Genomic DNA, 21,741 nt, shown 5'->3' with positions numbered 1-21,741 from the left:
ATCGGAGCTTAACTGGATGTTTGGGTTAGGCAAGTTATATAGAGAAAATACTGCACGATTTCCATTAAGTCCTTAACTAATTAAAATAATAATCGAGAAGTATGAACAAAGAAATGATTCCTATAAGTGATTGGTTGTAAATTTACTAGTTGGAAAGCCATAGTTTATTAATAATAGAGTTAATTTCGTATTAAATAGTCTAAAGGGGTAACGAAGCAAGCTTGGTTACAGCTGATCTATAACAGGTATGTAAAGCTATCCCTTCTTTCTTTTGACATGTCCTAGATATAAGTGATATATGATATGAGCTTTCAGGTAATTCCATTCATAAGTTTCGAGTATGATTCATGTATCTTATTCACTTCTTGATGTTAAAACTCTTATAATAGTTGAACTGCTACCCTTAAGTCTTCTATATGTTGGACAAAAATTTGTATGTGAAAGCCCATATTCTTAAAGACTCTATAATGACTAAAGTCCTTACTTTCATAAGTTGTCTCGCATTATCTTTATACGTGTCTATGATCTCTGAGACTTTATTTAATGTCATTTATAATGACATTCAATGAATACTGAACATGACTATTGCCCTGATACTCAAATATTGAGTACTGATTAGTCTACTTATCTATTAAGTCTCAAATGATGATCTAAATGCATATGGTTACTCACTACTCTGCTCGTGCATAATGTCATTACATCTTTCACCGAGACCCTTACTAAAGGGTTGGGTATGTTATGATTGACATTTTACTATATTATCCACCGAGTCCCTTACTAGGGGACTGGTTATTCTATATGATGATACGATGATGCAATGATATGGTTATGGCATTGAGTCCTACGATAGGCTGGGTACAGTATACATGCACATGACTTTATTTACTGAGTCCCTTACTAGAGGGTCGGGTACAATATATGTATATGATTATATGATAATATGGTGATACGATTATGGTACCGAGTCCTATAAGGGGATGGGTACGATATATGACAATGATATGCATGATTTCTTTTGTAAGACACAAGTATAGTGAGTTCTTGATTATTATACTTGTCTCCTGGACTCTCTACTTCAGTTATGATCTGTCTTACTATATTTTATATTTTATATACTCAGTACATTTGTTGTACTGACCCCCTTCCTTGTGGGGGGGGGGATTCATTCATTCCTACAGGTATAGATACCCGATTTGGTGACCCTTTAGCATCGAGCTTCTACTCAACTATCTTGGAGTGCTCCATTTTTCTGGAGTCTAAACTTTTGGCATACATATATTGATATATCTATATGTTCATTCAGGGGTATGACGGGCCTTGTCCCATCATATATTATTGTTGATACTCTTAGAGGTCTGTAGACATATGTGTGGGTTGTATATAAATATTGTTAAGTTGTTTAAGCATGACTTGTGTTTTGGAACATCTCCATTTGTAGTGGTAGCCTTGTTGGCTTGCGTATATATATGTTTTGGAATGTTGTATGTAGTGGCGACCCTATCGTCTAACGTATGTGTATAGTCGGGACGTTCCCATATGTTATGATACCCTTGTTGACTTATGTATGATTTTATCCGTTCATATTGTGACTCCATAGGTGACAGGTAACCTTGGTATATATATATATATATAAGTATGAAAATTCTGAAATGACATAATCTTCCAAAGAATTTCCAGATTATTTTTAGTTCAAATGGATAATAGCTAGCAGGTGTGTACGAGTGTCCGACATGGGCAATAGTCACGGCCTATGAGGTTGGGTCGTGATAGATATCTACTTACTATTACCATTTATTCAGCAGTTAACTTATTTTTCGAGGTCATCCATACTCGCAGCTTAGTCAAATCTTATCATTACTTTGGGCATTACCGATCAAGACATATTACAAACCTATATCTCATTCTCCTTTTATTTTAAGAAAAATTCTGGCAGAGTTTCCTCTAACTTTTTTACTATCTAAAAACCTACACACAGGAAATACCAAAAATAACTCACAGGGCCGACATATATATATATATATATATATATATATATATACATACTCATGGCGAGTTGGACACCCATACATCCTATTAGTCCCAATTAGCATATTAACAGAATAAACAAATATAGAAAGCAAATGTAGAAAGCAAGCGAGGTCGCTAGATAGGACACGATTGTAGATATAGGGCACAAAGGCCGTTAAGGCCGTCCCAGAACACTAAAGAACAAAACACATATACAGACCCCACAGAACATATATAGAACCCACAATACAAGTCTATTGTCATGACTCAACCCCATAGACCACGATGGGTGCCCGAATTGGAAACATGCGTGTACCCTTACCAACTATAAGTAACCCATTTCCTGCTCAACTTATAATGTATCAACAAGTAAGGAAACATAAAACCAACGAGGCTGTTACGATAAAGGGAACACCCAAATCATAGGTCATACAAGCATAATGGTACATACATATACATACCACCCATATACCACCCACGTACATATCCACAGACCTCTAAGAGTAAGAATAGTGACATAAGGTGGGACAGGACCCCTGCCGTACCTGTGAACAAAAGAATATATACATCAGGGTTTAGTACCAAAATCTAGGCTCTAGACTGCTGAGTAGGACTCCTATGCTAGCGGATCCCCCACCTGTGTACCTATACCTGCAGGCACGAATGCAACCCCCCGAAGAAAGGGGGGTCAGTAAGACGTATGTACTTAATATGCAAAGCATAACATAGCATAACTGAAAGCATATCTAAAACAGAGAAGTAGGGCTAAAATCTAGTATAAGAAACCTGCACATGTATCCTGTGAATCGTAAAAGATATGCATGCACAAATAATACAATATAGCCGGCCCTATAAAGGACCCGGTGAGTCATATATATAGGACCATCATAGGCCTTACGCCATCAGCACCTTATTACAACACATCATCATATACCGTACCCGGCCCACTATGGGACTAGGTGTCATAATCATATCATCATATACCATACCCTGCCTATTATAGGGCTCGGTGTTATAATCATCTCCTCATATACCATGCTCGGTTTTATAATAATATCCTCATATATCGTACTTGGCCCATTATGGGGATCGGTGTCATAATCATATCCTCAAATACATTGCCAGTCCATTATGGGGCTCGGTGTCATAATTATATCCTCATATACCATACCTATCCCATTATGGGGTTCAATGTCCTAATTATATCGGCTTTACCGTATCCGGCCTATTATGGGGCTCGGTGTCATAATTAACCATACATAGGTAGATCATCACATGAGACTCACTAAGGTAATCATACAGAACTATCATTCGTAGATCAAAATGCTAATCATCTCGGGTGCCTTTTAGGTAACATTAGGGCTACATTAAATAAAGTCTCCAGAATCATAGCCATATTTTAAGGTAATGCCAACCGTCTTAAGAAATCAGAGACATCTGTCATCCCAGAGTCTTTAGGAATAAGAGTTTTACATCCCACTACTAATCAACATATAGACGATTCAGGAAAGGTAGCTCAACTACTTTAAGAGTTTGATACCCGAAAGTGAGTAGGAGACACTAATCACATTCATATCTGAAGAATAGAATTACTCTAGAGCTGGTATCATATGTCATCTATCCTTAAGCCAGGTCCAAAGAAGGAAGGGATAGGCTTTATATATTTATCACTTCCCATCCTATAGGAGTTTGAGAGACAATAATGTTACACCCTACACTTTTGAACCTTGAAATGTGTTCCTACTAATTTAGAAGTCTTATACACTAGAGCTACTTAAGTACATACCAAGCTTACGTAGCAAGGATTACACGGGTTCTTAAAATAAGATGAGATAACGAACCCACGAGGGAGAAAAAAAGTGACACATGGCAGCCTAGGAAGGTGACACATGGCAGAACCTCAAGCAGGCAGGTGACCCACCTTGCTGTGGTAAAGTACCTGACCCACCTACTTGGGGGAGGTGGACCCCACTACTATGTGGCAGCACCCTATTGGCAGCATGTTTGAGGTGGCCCAATAAGGTCTTGACACATGTCACCCCTAGGGGATGACATGTGTAACCTCATATATATATGTATTATGTGACTCATAACTTGTTCTTTATCCAAAATCAGCCAATAGAGTAGAGAGAAAACGTGAGAGGAAGAGGCAGCCATGGTTTCAGAAGTTTAAGGTAAGTTTTCCAATTTTCCTCCATGAATTAATTATCTATGGTGTTCCTCAATGACGTGGATATGTATATATGTATCTTACGATGTTTATGGAATCATATCTTCATCTTTACATCTAGAAAAGTGAAAGAAAGAAGAGGAAAAAACGTTGGAGGCAAGAAGAGAGGGGCTATGGGTTAGGCCCTTTGGAGGTAAGCCGTAGAGTTTCATTCCGTGAATTAATTGTTTATGGTATCCCGCATTTATATAAAGATTTTTAATAACAAGAAGTTCAAATTTTGGGCAGCAAGGAAGTCATACAAACAGTCCACATAATTTCAGCGCGTCTAGAGAAGTTCCGAGGCGCATCTTTGCAGATTGTGGCCTATTTCGGGTAAGGTAAGGTTTCTCATTTTCATTTGAACTTCATGGTGTTGTGATGGAGTGTGTTATATGCCTTTTTTGTGGCTAGAAACGTAAAAATGGTATAGGAATGCTTGACGTGGGAGACAATCCAAATTGTAGTCGCTATAGTTAAATTGTCGTCGAAGTGAAGTGTTGGGCTTGTGGTGTGCTGTTGCAGGTGTGGGGGGGGGGGGATGTTGCAGGGCCTAAGTGTATTCAAAAATGGGTGTGGGTGTTTCTTGTTTCAGCCACATGACCCCTTATTTCGTATAATTAATAGAGTTACAAAATAAAGGCTAGACGCCCTATTTTGACATCATAATTTCGAGCAAGTCGTTTGGAGGTTATGTTGTATATTGTTGGTGTGAATTTCATAAACTTATTTTGCAGGTTGTGGTTGTTGGTTGGCTGTAGGTATTAGGAGTGGAATTGGAAATTCATATAGGGCACATTATAGGGGAGGTGCTGCCCAATTTTCGTTAACGCCTTACCTAATTAAAGAACTAGTCGAAGAGATAGGCAAGGAAATAGATTCCAGGAATGCTAAGGTGCAACCTAAGATGCTGGAAAGCTAAGAGGGGTTGATATTTGTATTACTTTCATGTTGAATAGGTTCAAAGGACGGCGAGACGGACGGTATAAAGAGTAACTCAAAAGAGGTATGTAAAGCTTTCTCTTGGCATGATTTGGTATAAGTACGTACAGCTATCTCTCATTTACCTTGATATGTATTTGGTACGAAAATGAGAATATGATGCCATAATGGTTCACCTAACCCCATAATGGGCCGAGTATGAAATATGTATAAGCATATCACCTGAAGGAAAGTACAGACTACATAGAGCTTATTCTCTTTCTTCTTTTCGGCATGTCTTTTCCTTAGTTGTAAGTTGAATATGATCTAAGCTCCGGGGTAACTCCATTCTTAAACATCTCTTATTTACTTCTGAATATTGAACTCCTACAGTAGTTAAACTATTTCCCTGGAAACTTTTATACGTTAAAGAGGTAACAAATGTACAGGCTCTACGTCCTAAAAACTATAAGGTAACAAGTATTTCTGATTCCATAAACGATTTGGCCCTATGTTAATACATATCTAGGTTCCCTGAGATTACAATTGAGACAGCCCATAATGGCATCTAGAGGACACTCGATATGATTACATCACTACTCAGGTCCTCAGGCAAAAGCTTAACTTTCTTTTTTTGTCGAGTCTCTAATAATGATTTAAATTGCATTTAGTTACTCACTACTCTACTCGTGTATACTATAACCCTTCTTTCACCGAGTCCTGGGCCGGGTACGTTATCGTGCACAACTCACTACATTGTCCACTGAGCCCCTCACTAGAGGGCTGGGTATGTATGTATATATATATGATGATGTATTGTAATAAGGGGTGATGGCACCGAGCCTATGATGGTCCTACCGATATGATTCACCGGATCCCTGAAAGGGCCGACTATATTGTATAATTTGAGCATGCACGCCTTCATGATTCACAGAGTACAGGTACAGGTTCCCAATTTTGATATTTTATCCCCTACTTCTCTACTTCAGATATGCCTCCAGTTGTATTATATTGTGTGTTATATACTCAGTACATATGTCGTACTGACCCCCTTTCTTCAAGGGGCTGTGTTTCATGCCCGCAGGTATCGATACAGTGTTGGAAGTCCATCAGCTTAGGATTCCACCCAGCTCAGTTGGAAGAGGCTCCATTGTATCGGAGCCTAGTTATTGATACGGACCATTGATGTATAATTTTTTTTTATCTATTCAAGGGTACGGCGGGGACCGTGTCCTGCCATATGTTGTCGTTGATATTTTTAGAGGTCTGCAGACATGTGTGGGTTATGTATATCAGTTTGATTCAGCTGGATCAAACTGATATAGTCATCTTAGCTGCCCTCTAAATGCCATTAGGGGCTATATTACTTAGCATCTTGGGCTCCCTAGACGTGTACAAAAGTAATGCGAACCACTTAAGGACTCCATAGCACTTACTTTCAAATAGTCCTACAACTAGTAGCCCGTATATTCATTAAGTCCGTAGAATATAAAAGGTTCAAGGAAAGTAGTTCAACTATTATAAATGTTCAACCTCTAGAAGTGAACAACAGACACTTAGAAATGGAATTACTTCAAAGATTGTATCACGCCTTACTTACCTCTAAGACATGCCAAAAGAAGAGAAAAAATAGGTTTTACATACCTCTTACAGACTTCTCTTAATCGCGTTCACGTCGTCGCCCTCTAAACCTATTTAAAATGGAAGAAATACGAGTATCAACTACCCTTAACTGTTCATCACCTTAAGTTATACACAAGTATTCACCAAACCCATTTCTTCGCTCATCTTCTCGACTACTTCCTTAACTAGTTAAAGAGTTAACAGATATCGGGCAACACCTCCCCTATGATATGCCATATCCGAATTTTCAATCACACTTATAATAACTACATCCAACCAACAACAACAACCTACAGCACATGTATAAGTAGTTCTCACCAACATAGTACAACACAAACTTCAAATGACTCGCTCGAAACCACGATACCAAAATAGGGTTTCTAGTTTCCATTTTGCAAAACCTTTAACTATGCGAAATGGATGGTCGAGTGGACGCAACCAGCGGCACCCACACCTCTTTTAGAAAATTTTCCAGGACCTTAATACGCCATCACACGACCAGCAGCTGCAGCACCACACACACAACTCACTATTCAATTTTCATTTAACTATAACGACTTCCATCAGATTGTTTCCAACGTCGAGCATTTCTACGACATTCTCACACTTTAAGCAACATAAAAGATGTATAAAACACCCTATAACAACACCACAAACTTTAAATTGAAGGGAAAGAACTTACCTTACCCAAAATTGGCCAAAACTAGCCAAAACTCTCCTCAAAAACTCTTTTAATGCAATTAAAACGTCATAGCTGCTTGCTACTCATTTCGTAATGCTACAAGCCATGATTTTATACTATTAATACCTCCATATCATTGTGGTATATCCTAGATAATTAATTGAAAGAATGAAATTGGGACTTACCCTTTTTTTCCTCAAGTCGTCGCCCCTCTCCTTTTTTGTTTTAGGGTTTTGTTCTCTTTATTGCTGCTGATTTTTTAACAAGCAACTGAAGTATTAGTCACTTAATACATATATATAGGTTCCCTTAGGATGTGACATATGTCACAGGGGTGACACGTGTCCAGCCCCTATTGGGTCATCGTATACATGCTGCCAACAAGGGGTTGCCACATGGCAGTGGGATCCACCCCCGTCCCCCAAGCAGGTGGGTCACCTACTTGACCCCAACCAGGTGGGCCACCTTCTGCCATGTGTCCACTCCCTATGCTTCCATGTTTCATCCTCTCCTTCTCCTCATGGGTTTGTAATCTTGTCTTATTTTATGTACCTATGTAATCCGTGCTATCTAAGCTTGGTACGTACTCACGTAACACTTCTAAATTAAAAGCGTACGTAGGAAAGTTGAGTCCTACAACTCATTATTTAGCCTCCAACTCTTTTTGACTCCTCATGACTCTATTTCCAACCTTCCCCACTATGGGGTAGCATATTCTCCTTCCCTTAGAGTCATTTAATAGTGTCGTAGATTATCCATCTCACATGATAACTTTTAGCAACTTACATACATACACATACCACCCATAAAACACCCACGTATATATCCACAGACCACTAAGAGTAAGAACAGTGACATAAGACAAGATTGGGCCCCCGTCATACCCGTGAACAAAAGAATATATACATTAGGGTTTAGTACAAAAATCTAGGGTCCAGCACAAAAGACCACCTCTGCACCACTAAGTGGGACTCCTATGCTAGTAGATCCCCCACGTGTGTACTTGTACCTGTAGGCATGAATGTATCCCACCGAAGAAAACGGGGTCAGTATGATATATGTACTTAATATGCAAAGCATAACATAGTATAATTGAAGGCTTATCTGAAATAGAGAAGCAAAGCTAAAATCTCATATAAGAAACCTGTACTTGTATCCTGTGAATTGTAAAAGATAAGCATGCTCAAATTATACAATATAGCCGGCCCTATCAGGGACCCAGTGAGTCATATATATAGGACCATCATAGGCCTGGTGCAATCACCACCTTATTACAATACATTATCATATACCGTACTCGGCTCACTATATGACTCGGTGTCATAATCATATCATCATATACCATACTCGACCTATTATAGGGCTCGATGTTATAATCATATACTCATATAACATACCCGGCCCATTATGGGGCTCAGTGTTATAATCATATCCTCATATACTGTACTCGGCCCATTATGGAGCTCGGTGTCATAATCATATCCTTATATACCGTACCCGACCCATTATGGGGCTCAGTGTCATAATTATATCCTTATATACCTTACCCAGCCTATTATGGGCTCGGTGTCATAATCATATCCTCATATACCGTACCCGGCCCATTATGGGGCTCAGTGTTCTAATAAACCATACATAGGTAGATCATCACCTAAGAATCACTAAGGTAATCATACAGAACTATCATTCGTAGATCAAAATTGTAATTATCTCGGGTGCCTTTTAAGTACCATTAGGGATACATTAAATAAAGTTTCAAGAATCATAGACATATTTTAAGGTAATGCCAACCGGCTTAAGAAATCAGAGACATCTTTCATCCTAGAGTCTTTAGGAATAAGAGGTTTACATCCCACTACTAATCAACATATAGATGGTTAGGGGAAGGTAGCTCAACTACTTTAAGAGTTCGACACCCAGAAGTGAGTAGGAGACACGAATCACATTTAGAGCTGAAGAATGGAATTACTGTAGAGCTCGTATCATATGTCATCTGTCCTTAAGCCAGGTCAAAATAAAGAAGGGATAGGCTTTATATATTTATCACTTCTCACCCTACAGAAGTTTGAGAGACAATAACTCAACTATTGTGGGAGTTCTATATCCAGAAGTGTATAAGAATCAGGAATTATGCTCGTGGTTTCATGCATGGTATTATCCCCAACTTGCATACGCATATATACACATTGCACTTCTAACAAGAATATGCCAAGAGGAAGGAGATAGCTTTACATACCCTCTACTTTTCATTATCTAGGAGACAGTGGGAGGCACTAACTCAATTAGCATAGGAACTCCCACTTTAAGAAGTAGATAGGGGTCATGAATCATATTCAGAGCTTTGTGAGTAGATTTTTTCCCACATTTCATATACACATCCTACTTACAACTAAGACATGGACAAAAGAAAAGAAAGATAGCTTCACATACTCATCCCTTTCTAATGTATGGAAGGCTTGAGAAGCCCTGGTCCAATTACTGTAGTAGTGCTTTCATTACGATGCAAATGAGGATCGTGAATTATGCTTGGCATTTATGAGTAGGTTTACCCTCAAGTTCATAGAAGGGTTACCGTATGCGCGAGTAGAGTAGTGAGTAACCATATGCAATTTAAAATATTGTCAGAGACTTGATAGTATAAGAGGATTAAGCTAACGTCTGAGGACCCGAGTAGTAGTGCAGTTATCTTAGCTTCCCTTTAAATGCCATTAGGGGCTATATTACTTAGCATCTCAGGGTCTCTAGACGAGTACTAATGTCACGACATAATACCCTTGGTCACGACTGGGGTCCGACTTGGACCCCCCGTATACATATCTATTATTTGTGGTTACATTGAACTATAAATAAAACAATATCATGTAACAGAGCCTTACTAGGAGATAACATTTTCATAAACCTGTAGTCCTTTTTATTTGTATCACAACATGAAAAGGAATGCAAGCCAATAAGGCTGCTATAGCATAATAACAAACATTATATATCATATAGACCCAGCTGAATCAAACTGACATACACAACCCACATATACATATCTATAGACCTCTAAAAATATCAACGACAACATATGGCAGGATAGGGCCCCCGCCGTACCCCTGAATAGATAAATCAATTTTATACATCAATGGTCTGTATAGATAACTAGGCTCCGATACAATGGAGCCTCTTCCAACTGAGCTGAGTGGAATCCTTAGCTGACGGACTCCCAAAACCTATATCGGTACCTGCGGGCATAAAACGTAGCCCCCCTCAAAGAAATGGGGTTAGTACGACATATGTACTGAGTATGTAACACATAACATAATACAAGTGGAGGCATATCTGAAGTAGAGAAGCAGGGGATAAAATATCAAAATTGGGAACCTGTACCTGTACTCTATGAATCATGAAGGCATGCATGCTCAAATTATACTATATAGCCAGCCCTTTTAGGGATCTGGTGAATCATATCTGTAGGACCATCATAGGCCCGGCGCCATACCCCTTATTACAACACATCATCATATATATATATATATATACATACCTGGCCCTCCAGTGAGGGGCTCGAAGAACAATGCAGTGAGTTGTGCACGATAACGTACCCAACCCGGGACTTAGTGAAAGAAGGGTTACAGTGTACACGAGTAGAGTAGTGCGTAACTATATGCAATTTAAATCATTATCAGAGATTCAACAAAATAAGAAAGTTAAGCTTTTGGTTGAGGACTCGAGTAATGGTGTAGTCATCTTGAGTGTCCTCTAAATGCCATTATGGGCTGCCTCAAATGTAATCTCGGGGACCCTAGACATGTATTAACATAGGTCCAAATCATTTATGGAATCAAAAAAGTTAGTCTCGTATAGTCTTTACAACTTGGAGTCTGTACATTTGGTACCTCTTTAACATATAGAAGTTTCCAGGGAAATAGTTCAACTACTATCAGAGTTCGGTATTCAAAAGTAACTAGGAGATGCTAAGAATGGAGTTACCTCGGAGCTCAGATCATATTGAACCTACAACTAAGACAAAGACATGCCCAAAAGAAGAAAGGGAATAAGCTCTATATAGTTTGTACTTTCCTTCAGGTGATCTTCATATACATATTTCGTACCCAGCCCATCATGGGGCTCGGTGAACCACTATGGAATCATAATCTCATTTTTGTTCCAAATACGTATCAAGGGAAATGAGAGATAGCTGTACAAACTTATACCAAAACATGCCAAGAGAAAGCTTTACATACCGTGTCTAAGTTACTCCTTTATCCTGCTCGCCTCATTGCCCTTTGAACCTATTCAACATGGAAGTAATACGAATATCAACCACTTTTAACTTTCCAGCATCTTAAGTTGCACCTTAGCATTCATGGAACCTATTTTCTTGTTCCTCCCCTTAACTAGTTCTTTAATTAGTTAAGGCGTTAACGAAAATTGGGCAGCACCTCCCCTATAATGTGCCCTATCCAAATTTCCAATTAGATCACTAAAAATACAGCCAACCAACCACAAAAACCTGCGTCATATGTTTAAGCAATTCACACCAACAATACACAATATAAACTCTAAACGACTTGCTCAACAATATGATATCCAAAATAGGGTGTCTAGCCTTTATTTTGTAACACCTTTAATTATACGAAACGAGGGGTCATATGGTTTCCACCAGCACCACCTTAACCCTATTTAGAACATATTTAGTCCCTGCAACAGTACACCACACCCCCGCAGCAACAACTCACAAGAACAACACTTTACTTCGGCGATAATTCAACTATAATGACTACAATTTGGGTTGTCTCCAACGCCAAACATTCCTATACCATTTTCACGTTTACAGACACACACAATGTGTATAACACACTCCATAACAACACCATAAAGTCAAAATTAAGAGGAAAAACCTTACCTTACCCGAAATTGGCCAAAATACTCCAAAAATGCATCTCGGAAACTTCTTGATGTGCTGAATCGGGGCGGACTGTTTGTGTCCCTTTGCCACTGTCCCAAATTGTGATTTTATGTTATAAAATACTATTATATAACCATGGAAAACCTTAAATAATTAACTCATGTATCGAAATCGGGCCTTACCTTGGTAACCCCTCAAACCCGTAGCTCTCTCCCTAGGTTCGCTAGATTTTTCTTTCAACTTTCTTCTACTTGTTTCAAGTGCAAAGCTGAAAATATGGTTCCGTAGACATCATAAGATACATATATACATATCCACGTGGTTGAGGAACACCGTAGATAATTAATTCATGGAGGAAAACTGGAAAACTTACCTTTAATTTTCCAAACCCATGGCTGCCTTTCTCTCACGTTTTCTCTCTTATTTTGGTTGCTGGAGTTTCAGCTCCAAATGTAATAAGAATGAATTAGTAGTCATCCAAATACACATATATACCCCTCTTTAGAAGGTGCCATGTGGTAGCCCCTTAGGGGTGACATGTGGCAGCCCCTTAGGGGTGACATATGGCAGCCCCCTAGGATGCCACCTAGGCTCATGCGGCCTATCACACATCACCACGTGGAAGCGGGGTCCACCCCCCAAGCAGGCAGGTGAGTCACCTGCTTGCTTGAGGTGCTTGTTTGTCACCTGCTTGCTTCACTTTCGTGAGTTCGGAAACTAATTTTTGCTCCCTCACGTAGGTTCGTCATCTCACCTTATTTTAAGATCCTATGTAATCCGTGCTACACAGGCTTGGTATGTCCTCCATTATCTCAAGTATATAAGACTTTTACATTAATAACTTACGTAGGTAAATCAAGTCCTACGACTCATTACTTGGCCTCCAATTCCCTCCGGATTCTTATAACTCCATTTCCAACCTTCTCTACTATGGGGTATCACATTCTCCCTTCCTTAGAGTCGTTAGATAGTGTCGTAGCGTATCCGGCTCATATGATAATATCTAAGGAACTTATGAGACATTCCGAGTTTAAAAGTGTGGGGTGTAACAACTAAAGTAATGCTAACCACTTAAGGACTCCAGAGCACTTACTTTCATAGAGTCCTACAACTAGGAGCCCGTATATTTATTAAGTCCTTAGCATATAAAAGGTTCAAGGAAAGTAGTTCAACTATTATAAAAGTGCAACATCTAGAAGTGAATAAGATACACTTAGAAATGGAATTACTTCAAAGATCGTATCACGCCTTACTTACCTCTATGACATGCCTAAAGAAGAGAAAGAGTAGGTTTTACATACCTCTTACGGACTTTTCTTAATCGCATTCACGTCGCCGTCCTCCAAACCTATTTAACATGGAAGAAAACAGAGTATCAACAACCCTTAACTGTTCAGCACCTTAAGTTATACACGAGTATTCACAAATCCCATTTCCTCGCTCGTCTTCTCGACTAGTTCCTTAACTAGTTAAAGAGTTAACGAAAATCGGGCAGCACCTCCCCTATAATATGCCCTATCCGAATTTCCAATCACACTTCTAATAACTAAAGCCAACCAACAACAACAACCTGCAGCACATGTATAAGCAGTTCACACGAACATAATACAACACAAACTTCAAATGACTCGCTCGAAACCACGATACCAAAATAGGGTTTCTAGTTTCCATTTTATAAAACCTTTAACTATACGAAATGGAGGGTCAGGTGGCTGTAACTAAAAGAACCCACACATCTTTTAGAACATTTTCCATCACCTTAATACGCCACCACACTACCCGCAGCTGCAGAACCACACACACAACTCACAATTCATTTTTCATTTAACTATAACGACTTCCATTTAGATTGTTTCCAACATCGAGCATTTATACGACATTATCACACTTCCAGCAACATAAAAGATGTATAACACAACCTATAACAACACCACAAACTTAAAATTGAAGGAAAAGAACTTATCTTACCCAAAATTGGCCAAAACTAGCCAAAACTCGCCTCTGAAACTCTTCTAACGCGCTTTAAACATCGTGGCTGCTTTCCACTCATTTGGTGATGCTCCAAGACATGATTTTATTTTATTAATCCCTCCATATCATCGTGTTATACCCTAGATAATTAATTGATGGAACAAAATCGGAACTTAGCCTTTTTTTTCTTCAAGCCGTCGCCCCTCTCCTCTTCAGTTTTAGGGTTTTGTTCTCTTTATTGTTGCTGATTTTTGAACAAGTAACTGAAGTATTACTCACTCAATACATATATATAGGTTCCCTTAGGAGGTCACACAAGTCATCCCCTAAGAGTGACACATGTCCAGCCCCCATTGGGCCACCGTATACATGCTGCCAACTAGGGGCTGCCACATGGCAGTGGGGTCCACCCCCCAAGCAGGTGGGTTACTTGCTGCCACGTATCACCTCTCATTGCTTCCACGTGTCCTTATCTCCTTGTTATTGTGGGTTCATAATCTCATCTTATTTTACGTACCTATGTAATCTGTCCTATGTAAGCTTGGTACGTACTCATGTAACACTTCTAAATTAAACGCTTACGTAGGGAAATTGAGTCCTACGGCTTATTATTCGACCTCCAACTATTATCGTCTCCTCATGACTCTATTTCCAACCTTCCCCACTATGAGGTATCACATTCTCCTTCCTTAAGGGTCGTTTGACAGTGTTATAGATTATCTAGCTCACATGATAACTATTAGCAACTTAAGAGAAATTCTGAGCTCAGGAGTGTAGGGTGTAACATCTACATTCCGAGTTTACACCCCACCCTTTTTAAACTCGGAATGTCTCATAAGTTCCTTGGACATTATCAAGTGAGACAGATATGCTACGACACTATCAAACGGCTCTAAGGAAGGGAGAATGTGATACCCCATAGTAGAGAAGGTTGGAGATGAAATCATAAGAGTCTGGAAGGAATTGGAGGCCATGTAATGGGTCGTAGGACTCGATTTATCTACGTAAGCTACTAACATAGAAGTCTTACATACTTACGCTATTGGAGTACGTACCAATCTTGGGTAGCATGGGTTACATAGGCTGTTAAAATAAGACGATATTACGAACCTACGAGAGGGAGCAAAAACTAGTTTCCGAACTTACGAAAGTGAAGCAAGCAGGTGAAAAGCAGGCAGGTGACAAGCAAGCAGGTGACTCACCTACTTGGGATGGACCCCACGCTGCCACGTGGCAGTTTTGTGTTGGAAGCTTGGACGAGGTGGCACCCTAGGAGGCTGCCACGTGTCACCCTAGGGGGCTGCCACGTGTCACCTCCTAAGGAGGTGTATATATACATTTTGGCTGACTCTTAACTCATTTTCCATCCAAAAACATCAGCCAAATAAGGGGAAAAAACGTGAAGAACCAAAAGGAACAAGGTAGCCACGTTTTTGAAGAATTAAAGGTGAGTTCTTCGATTTTTCCTCCATGAATTAATTAGCTACAGTGTTCCTCAAGCACGTGGAGATGTATATATGTATATATATGTATATGATTATGACTAAGGCGTCGTTTCTTTAACCTTACGCATAGAAACTTGAAAGAAAGTTGAAGGAAAAACATGAAAATAAGGAGGGCTACGGGTTTGGGGGCTGCCAAGGTAAGCCTGCGAGTTTCGTTCCGTGAATTAATTATTTGAGGTGTTCCACGGTTATATAATAGTGTTTTATAACCAAAAATTTCAATTTGGGGCAGCAGAGAGGTGGCACAAACAGTCCGCCCCATTTCAGCACATCAAGTAGTTTCCGAGATATAGTTTTGGCGAGTTGTGGCCAATTTCGGGTAAGGTAAGGTTTCTTCTTTAAATTTGAGATTTATGGTGTTGTTATGGAGAATATTACACTTCCTATAGGTGGATGGAAGTGTGTAAATATCATTGGAACGCTTGACGTTCGGCATAAACTAAATTGGAGTCGCTACAAGTGAATTGTCGTCGAAATAAAGTGTCGTTCTTGTGAGTTGTTGCTGCAGGGTGTAATGTGTTGTTGCAGGGAATAAATGCGTTATAAAATGGGTGTGTATGCTTCTGGTTTCATCCACATGACCCCTCGTGTCGTATAATGAAAGGCGTTATAGAATAAAGACTAGACACCCTATTTTGATATCGTCTTTTTGGATGAGTCATTTGGAGTTATGTTGTATATTGTTGGTGTGAATTGCTGCAGGTTGTTGTTGGTTGGATGTAGGTATTAGGAACCTAATTAGAAATTTGGATAGGGCACATTATAGGGGAGGTGCTGCCCAATTTTCGTTAACGCCCTAACAAATTAAAGAATTAGTCGAGGAAACGACTACGGAAATAGATTCCATTAATATTAAGGCGTAACCTAAGATGCTGGAAAGTTAAGAGTAGTTGATATTCGTATTAATTTCATATTGAATAGGTTCATAAGACGACGAGACGAGCCGGATAAAGGGTAACTCCCAAGAGGTATGTAAAGCTTTCTCTTGGCATGTTTTGGTATAAGTTCGTACAACTATCTTTCTTTCCTTTTGGCAATGTTTAGCCTTAAGTGAATTGTATATGAAGTGCGGGGATAATTCCATTCCCAAAATTCCGAGTACGCCTCATAACCCCTATCCACTGTTCATTATTAGAGTTCATGTGAAGATTAAGTGTTGCCTAGTAGGGCTTCTATGTGTCAGAATATAATGTATCAAATGCTATCTCTCATTCCCAGTGAGATATATTTGATACGAAAATGAGATTACGATTCCATAGTGGTTCACCGATCCCAATGAAGGGCCGGGTACGAAATATGTATATGAAGATCACCTGAAGGAAAGTACAGACTATATAGAGCTTATTCTCTTTCTACTTTTGGGCATGTCCTTGTTTTAGTTGTAAGTTGAATTTGATCTGAACTCCGAGGTAACTCCATTATTAAACATCTCTTAATTACTTCTGAATATTGAACTTCTATAGTAGTTAAACTACTTTCCCTGGAAACTTTTATACGTTAAAGAGGTAACAAATGTACAGTCTCCTAGTCATAAAATTATTCAAAGACGAGTACTTTGGAATTCTTAAGTGAATAGTCTAACTTTGGTATTGGTCTAGGGACCTCGAGATGTAATTAATGTAGCCCCTATTGGCATTTAGAGGGCAACTAGAATGACTATACTGCTACTCGAATTCTTAGACAATAGGTTAGTCCTCTTATATAGTTGAGTCTCAGATAATGATTTAAACTGTGTTTCTTTCTCACTACTCTACTCGTGTATACTGTAACACTTCTTCTCCGAGTCCCGGGCTGGTTTTCAGATTCGTGCAATTCAATGCATTGTTAACCGAGTCCCTCGCTAGAGGGAAGACATCTGTATGTATATATATGATGGCCTGGGGCCTGATACTGATAAAATGATGATGTGTTGTAATAAGGTGACGATGGCCTGGGGCCTGATACTGATACTATGATGATGTGTTGTAATAAGGTGACGATGGCATGGGGCCTGATACTGATACTATATATATGATTCACCGGACCCCTGATGGGGCCGGCTATATTGAAAATTTGAGCATGCATGTTTTTATGATTCATAGAGTATAGGTACATGTTCGTAATTTGATAAATTGTTTTCTTGCTTCTCTGTTTCGGATATACCTCCAGTTGTATTATGTTACATTTTACATACTCAGTACATATGTCGTACTGATCCTCTTTCTTCGGGGGGTTGCGTTTCATGCCGCAGGTACAGGTACAGGTTTTGGGAGTCCGTCAGCTTAGGATTCCACTCAATTCATCTGGAGGAGGCTCCATTGTATCGGAGCCTAGTTTATGATACTGACTGTTGATGTATAAGAATTATTTTGTCTATTCAGTTGTACGGCGGGGGCCCTGTCCCGCCATGTGTTGTCGTTAATATTTTTAGAGGTCTGCAGACATGTATATATGGGTTGTGTATGTCAGTGTGATTCAGATAGGTCTACATGGTACATGATATATGATATTATGTTATGTCAGCCTTGTCAACTTGCGTGCCCTGTCATGTTATGATACAAACGAAAAGGGCTACCGGTTTACGAAAATGTTATCACCCAGTGGAGCTTTGTTATATAATATTGCTTTATTTATAGTTCAATTTTTCCACAGTTGATAGCTAGGTATACAGGGGGTACAGGTCGGACCCCAGTCACGGCCTACGAGGTTGGGTCATGATAGTAGTAATATTAGAGCAGTTCATCCTTGAATTATCTGTAGACCGTGTCTAGTAGAATCTTGGTTATCGATGTGTTGCATGCCATATCTATAATCAGGAAGCTACAGGACATTTAGGATGTTACCTTTCTTCTACATTTGAAATCGTGCTTTAGATCCGAGTCATAGGAAAATTCCTTATACTAACCTTGGATCTTAACATAAGGATGACACCAACAGAAGGAAGTAATTGACGACATGGAAAGTTACAAAGCATATAGGTAAGTAAAGTAAAGCCTCGGAAGATATCCGTCGGGTAAGGTATTAAAGTACTATTGAAATATAAAGTTGAAACCTGGAAGGAAAGCAAACAGAAAGTGCAACAGATGCAGTTTGAAGTTGGACATATAAGGTAAGTCCAGTATTTTTATATTATTGTTGACGTTGAAAGCCCTGTGTGGCTGCGATATGAGATGACATTGAAAGCCCTGTGCGGCGGTGATATGATATGTATATATATATGTTGGCCCTATGAGGCATTGTTGGTATTTTCTGCGTGTAAGTTTTGGGATAAGTAAGAAATGTAGAGGAAACTCTGCTGAAATTTTCCCAGAACACGAAAAAGGGAGTAAAACATAGCTTATAACATGTCTTGGAAATTGATACCGAGTACCCATATCATGCCAAATTAAAGCTGTAAGAGGCACTCTTCAGGTCATCGATAAGGGACACCTTTTTTACTTAGGGAAGTTTATTTCGTAAAAAAAAACAAAAGTCTGTCTGAGCAGTACAGTTAAGACCGCAGTATCTCCATCCATAATGGTGCTATGGAAAAAAAATGAAGGAAAGAAGATCGGGTTGAAGGGTGAGATGTCCAGTAATTGAACGTTACTCTTTTCGAAAGTACCAAGCCCCAACTCCTATTGTAAATTCGATGAGTTGTTTATAACTCGAGGATAAACTCAGAAGGAGACCAAGTAGGTAAAGTATTAAAAAAAGTACTGTGAGGTTTAAGAGGTTCTAGTTTGTTTCCAACAATGGTTGGAAAATGATTTATAATAACAGTTTATAGTTCTCCACTGACTAATTGGGGAAAGAACTTCTAACAGAAGCACCTCAAAGAGATGTCAGGAATTGAACACGAATACGAATTAAAAGGGGGATATGTAAGTATGAATTGAATAGTGTGATACGAGTATGCAGGGATAAAGTGAAACCACTAATAAGACACACTTAGCATGCGTTGACTAAGTTAAAGGCCTATGTTGAGAATGCAGTAAGAGCATGGGGCTTAAGATACAAAACAAATAACGCGTGTACACAACGTCGCCCCCAAAGATAGTGGAACCCTTAAGGGATGAGGATGGAAAACATAAAGAACAAATGGCGCAACTTTTATTCGCCCCAAGAAGAAAAGGATATAGGTTGGGATAAAGCTACTACTTCAAGAAAATCTTAAATAGTTATCATCGGAATAATAGCACTGCCTAATTGCAATTGGAACCACTACAGGTGCGAAGTAATTCTGGAAAATGGAAAAGTAGAAGGTGGCCTTGGATGAGTTGTTCCTTGGGTCATATTATTCAAGTACCGATTAGTAGACAGGACATCACATTAAATATGGAAAGGTTCTCGTCGCTTCGTAATTTAGCCCAGGATCCATACGCGGATAGTCTGATTATAAAATATGAAGATAGACGGAGACATGATGCAGTACCAAGTAGATTAGAGGAAGAGATTGGGCGAAATTGAGACTGGACAAAGAGACATAGAGCAAGGTACAAGCAGATGAAAGTACGAGTACCCTCTAAAGGGGGGGGGGGGAAGTTAATGAGTAAATGGCAAAAGTAGGAGGAGGCAATTAATATAGCAATATATGTGAGATAGACGTCTAAACTTCAATAAGATATCTTGCTAAACCAAGTTAGAAAGGTCCGGAAGCTACCAATAATTGGATGGAAGCCAGAATGCTACATAAGGCATCTTTAAGAAGTTTGTGATGAGACCCTGAACAACATAACACTAGAAGGCGGCTGAGTATAAAAACAAAATAGTGTAACCATGATATCAACTAAGTTAAGAGACATTACGAAGGATAATGACAGCATGCTAGACCAAAAACCAAAACGTTGGTTATAGAGTTAGTCGCAAATGATGTTGCGATAGATAAATAACCAAAGAAAAAGGAATAGAAAGCCTCCTATGGTAGAAAATGAGAAGGACACAAAGTGAATAGAGGATAGTGGAGCTAAAGGTCTATGCCGATACTGGATGCAAGATAACATACGAAAGGACAGGGCAAAACATAAAGACTCGCGAGATAACGCTGAGGTAAATCAGGAGCTAAGTTGAGTGCCCCACACATTATGGCAAGGATTACAATGAAACGCGATACGAGGGCTTCTCAGGGAGGTCACCCATCCCATTATTACTCTCGCCCCAGCACATTTAACCTCAAAATTCTGATGGAACTTAATGCATTAGTGCTGGTATGATCACGCGAGATGGAAGAATCAGAACTAGCGGCGGAGGAACGATATGAGATTATGTTCCTGGAATACTATACGTTACGTTGAGGGTATTGTAAAAAGGTTTTAAGAAAGACAAGAAGGATTATCTAACTGCTAACTGACGATGCACTCAAATGCCACGGCTCTCAACATAGAACCAGTTAATGAGAGGAAAACCGTAGAATGACTATATGGGCCAATGGGCGAGGGAATTTCGACACCACTTGGCAGCCAACTCTAAGGGCAAAAAAGCAAAACCCAAAAGGTAAGGGTACCAGCTGATTTAATTTATGAATGATAGAAAGCAATACCCAAGGTCGAAAATTCCACAATATGACTAGGACTACAAGACTCAGTTCGCACTTTAGCGCCAGATGAATCTAGAGGGAATGCTACCCATGGATTAATGATATTGGCCCTTCTCCTTTGAGAAAAGGCTACCTACTCAGCCGAGAAGGTGTAAAATTATAGGGTGAAGAAATGGTAAGACCTTACGGAATCCTTATAGCTATTATTCCAGCTAAAGAAGCCTAAGTTACAATTAACTACCGAGCGATGCAAGGATAGATTAAGCCAAACTATCGAGATGGAATTGGTACTACAAGTTACATAATACATGGCCACGATTGGGCCAAAGATCTCCCCCGACATCAAATGTAGGATAAGTGAGAAAAAGGCAAGGTAAAACATGAGGACTAGTGAGATAGCGCTAGGATACTTCTTATACCCTCTCATATTCTTGTAAA

The 21,741-nt window shown here is 39.3% G+C and overlaps 1 pseudogene; it reads right to left on the bottom strand.

The window, feature by feature from the left end:
* Positions 1–20,868: 20,868 nt before the first annotated feature.
* LOC129883838 (5S ribosomal RNA) lies at positions 20,869–20,988 on the bottom strand (annotated as a pseudogene).
* Positions 20,989–21,741: the final 753 nt, after the last annotated feature.

Source organism: Solanum dulcamara, chromosome 3 (genome assembly GCF_947179165.1).
Source record: "Solanum dulcamara chromosome 3, daSolDulc1.2, whole genome shotgun sequence".
Taxonomy (NCBI): Eukaryota; Viridiplantae; Streptophyta; class Magnoliopsida; order Solanales; family Solanaceae; genus Solanum; species Solanum dulcamara.
This window is presented reverse-complemented; position numbering and strand designations above follow the sequence as displayed.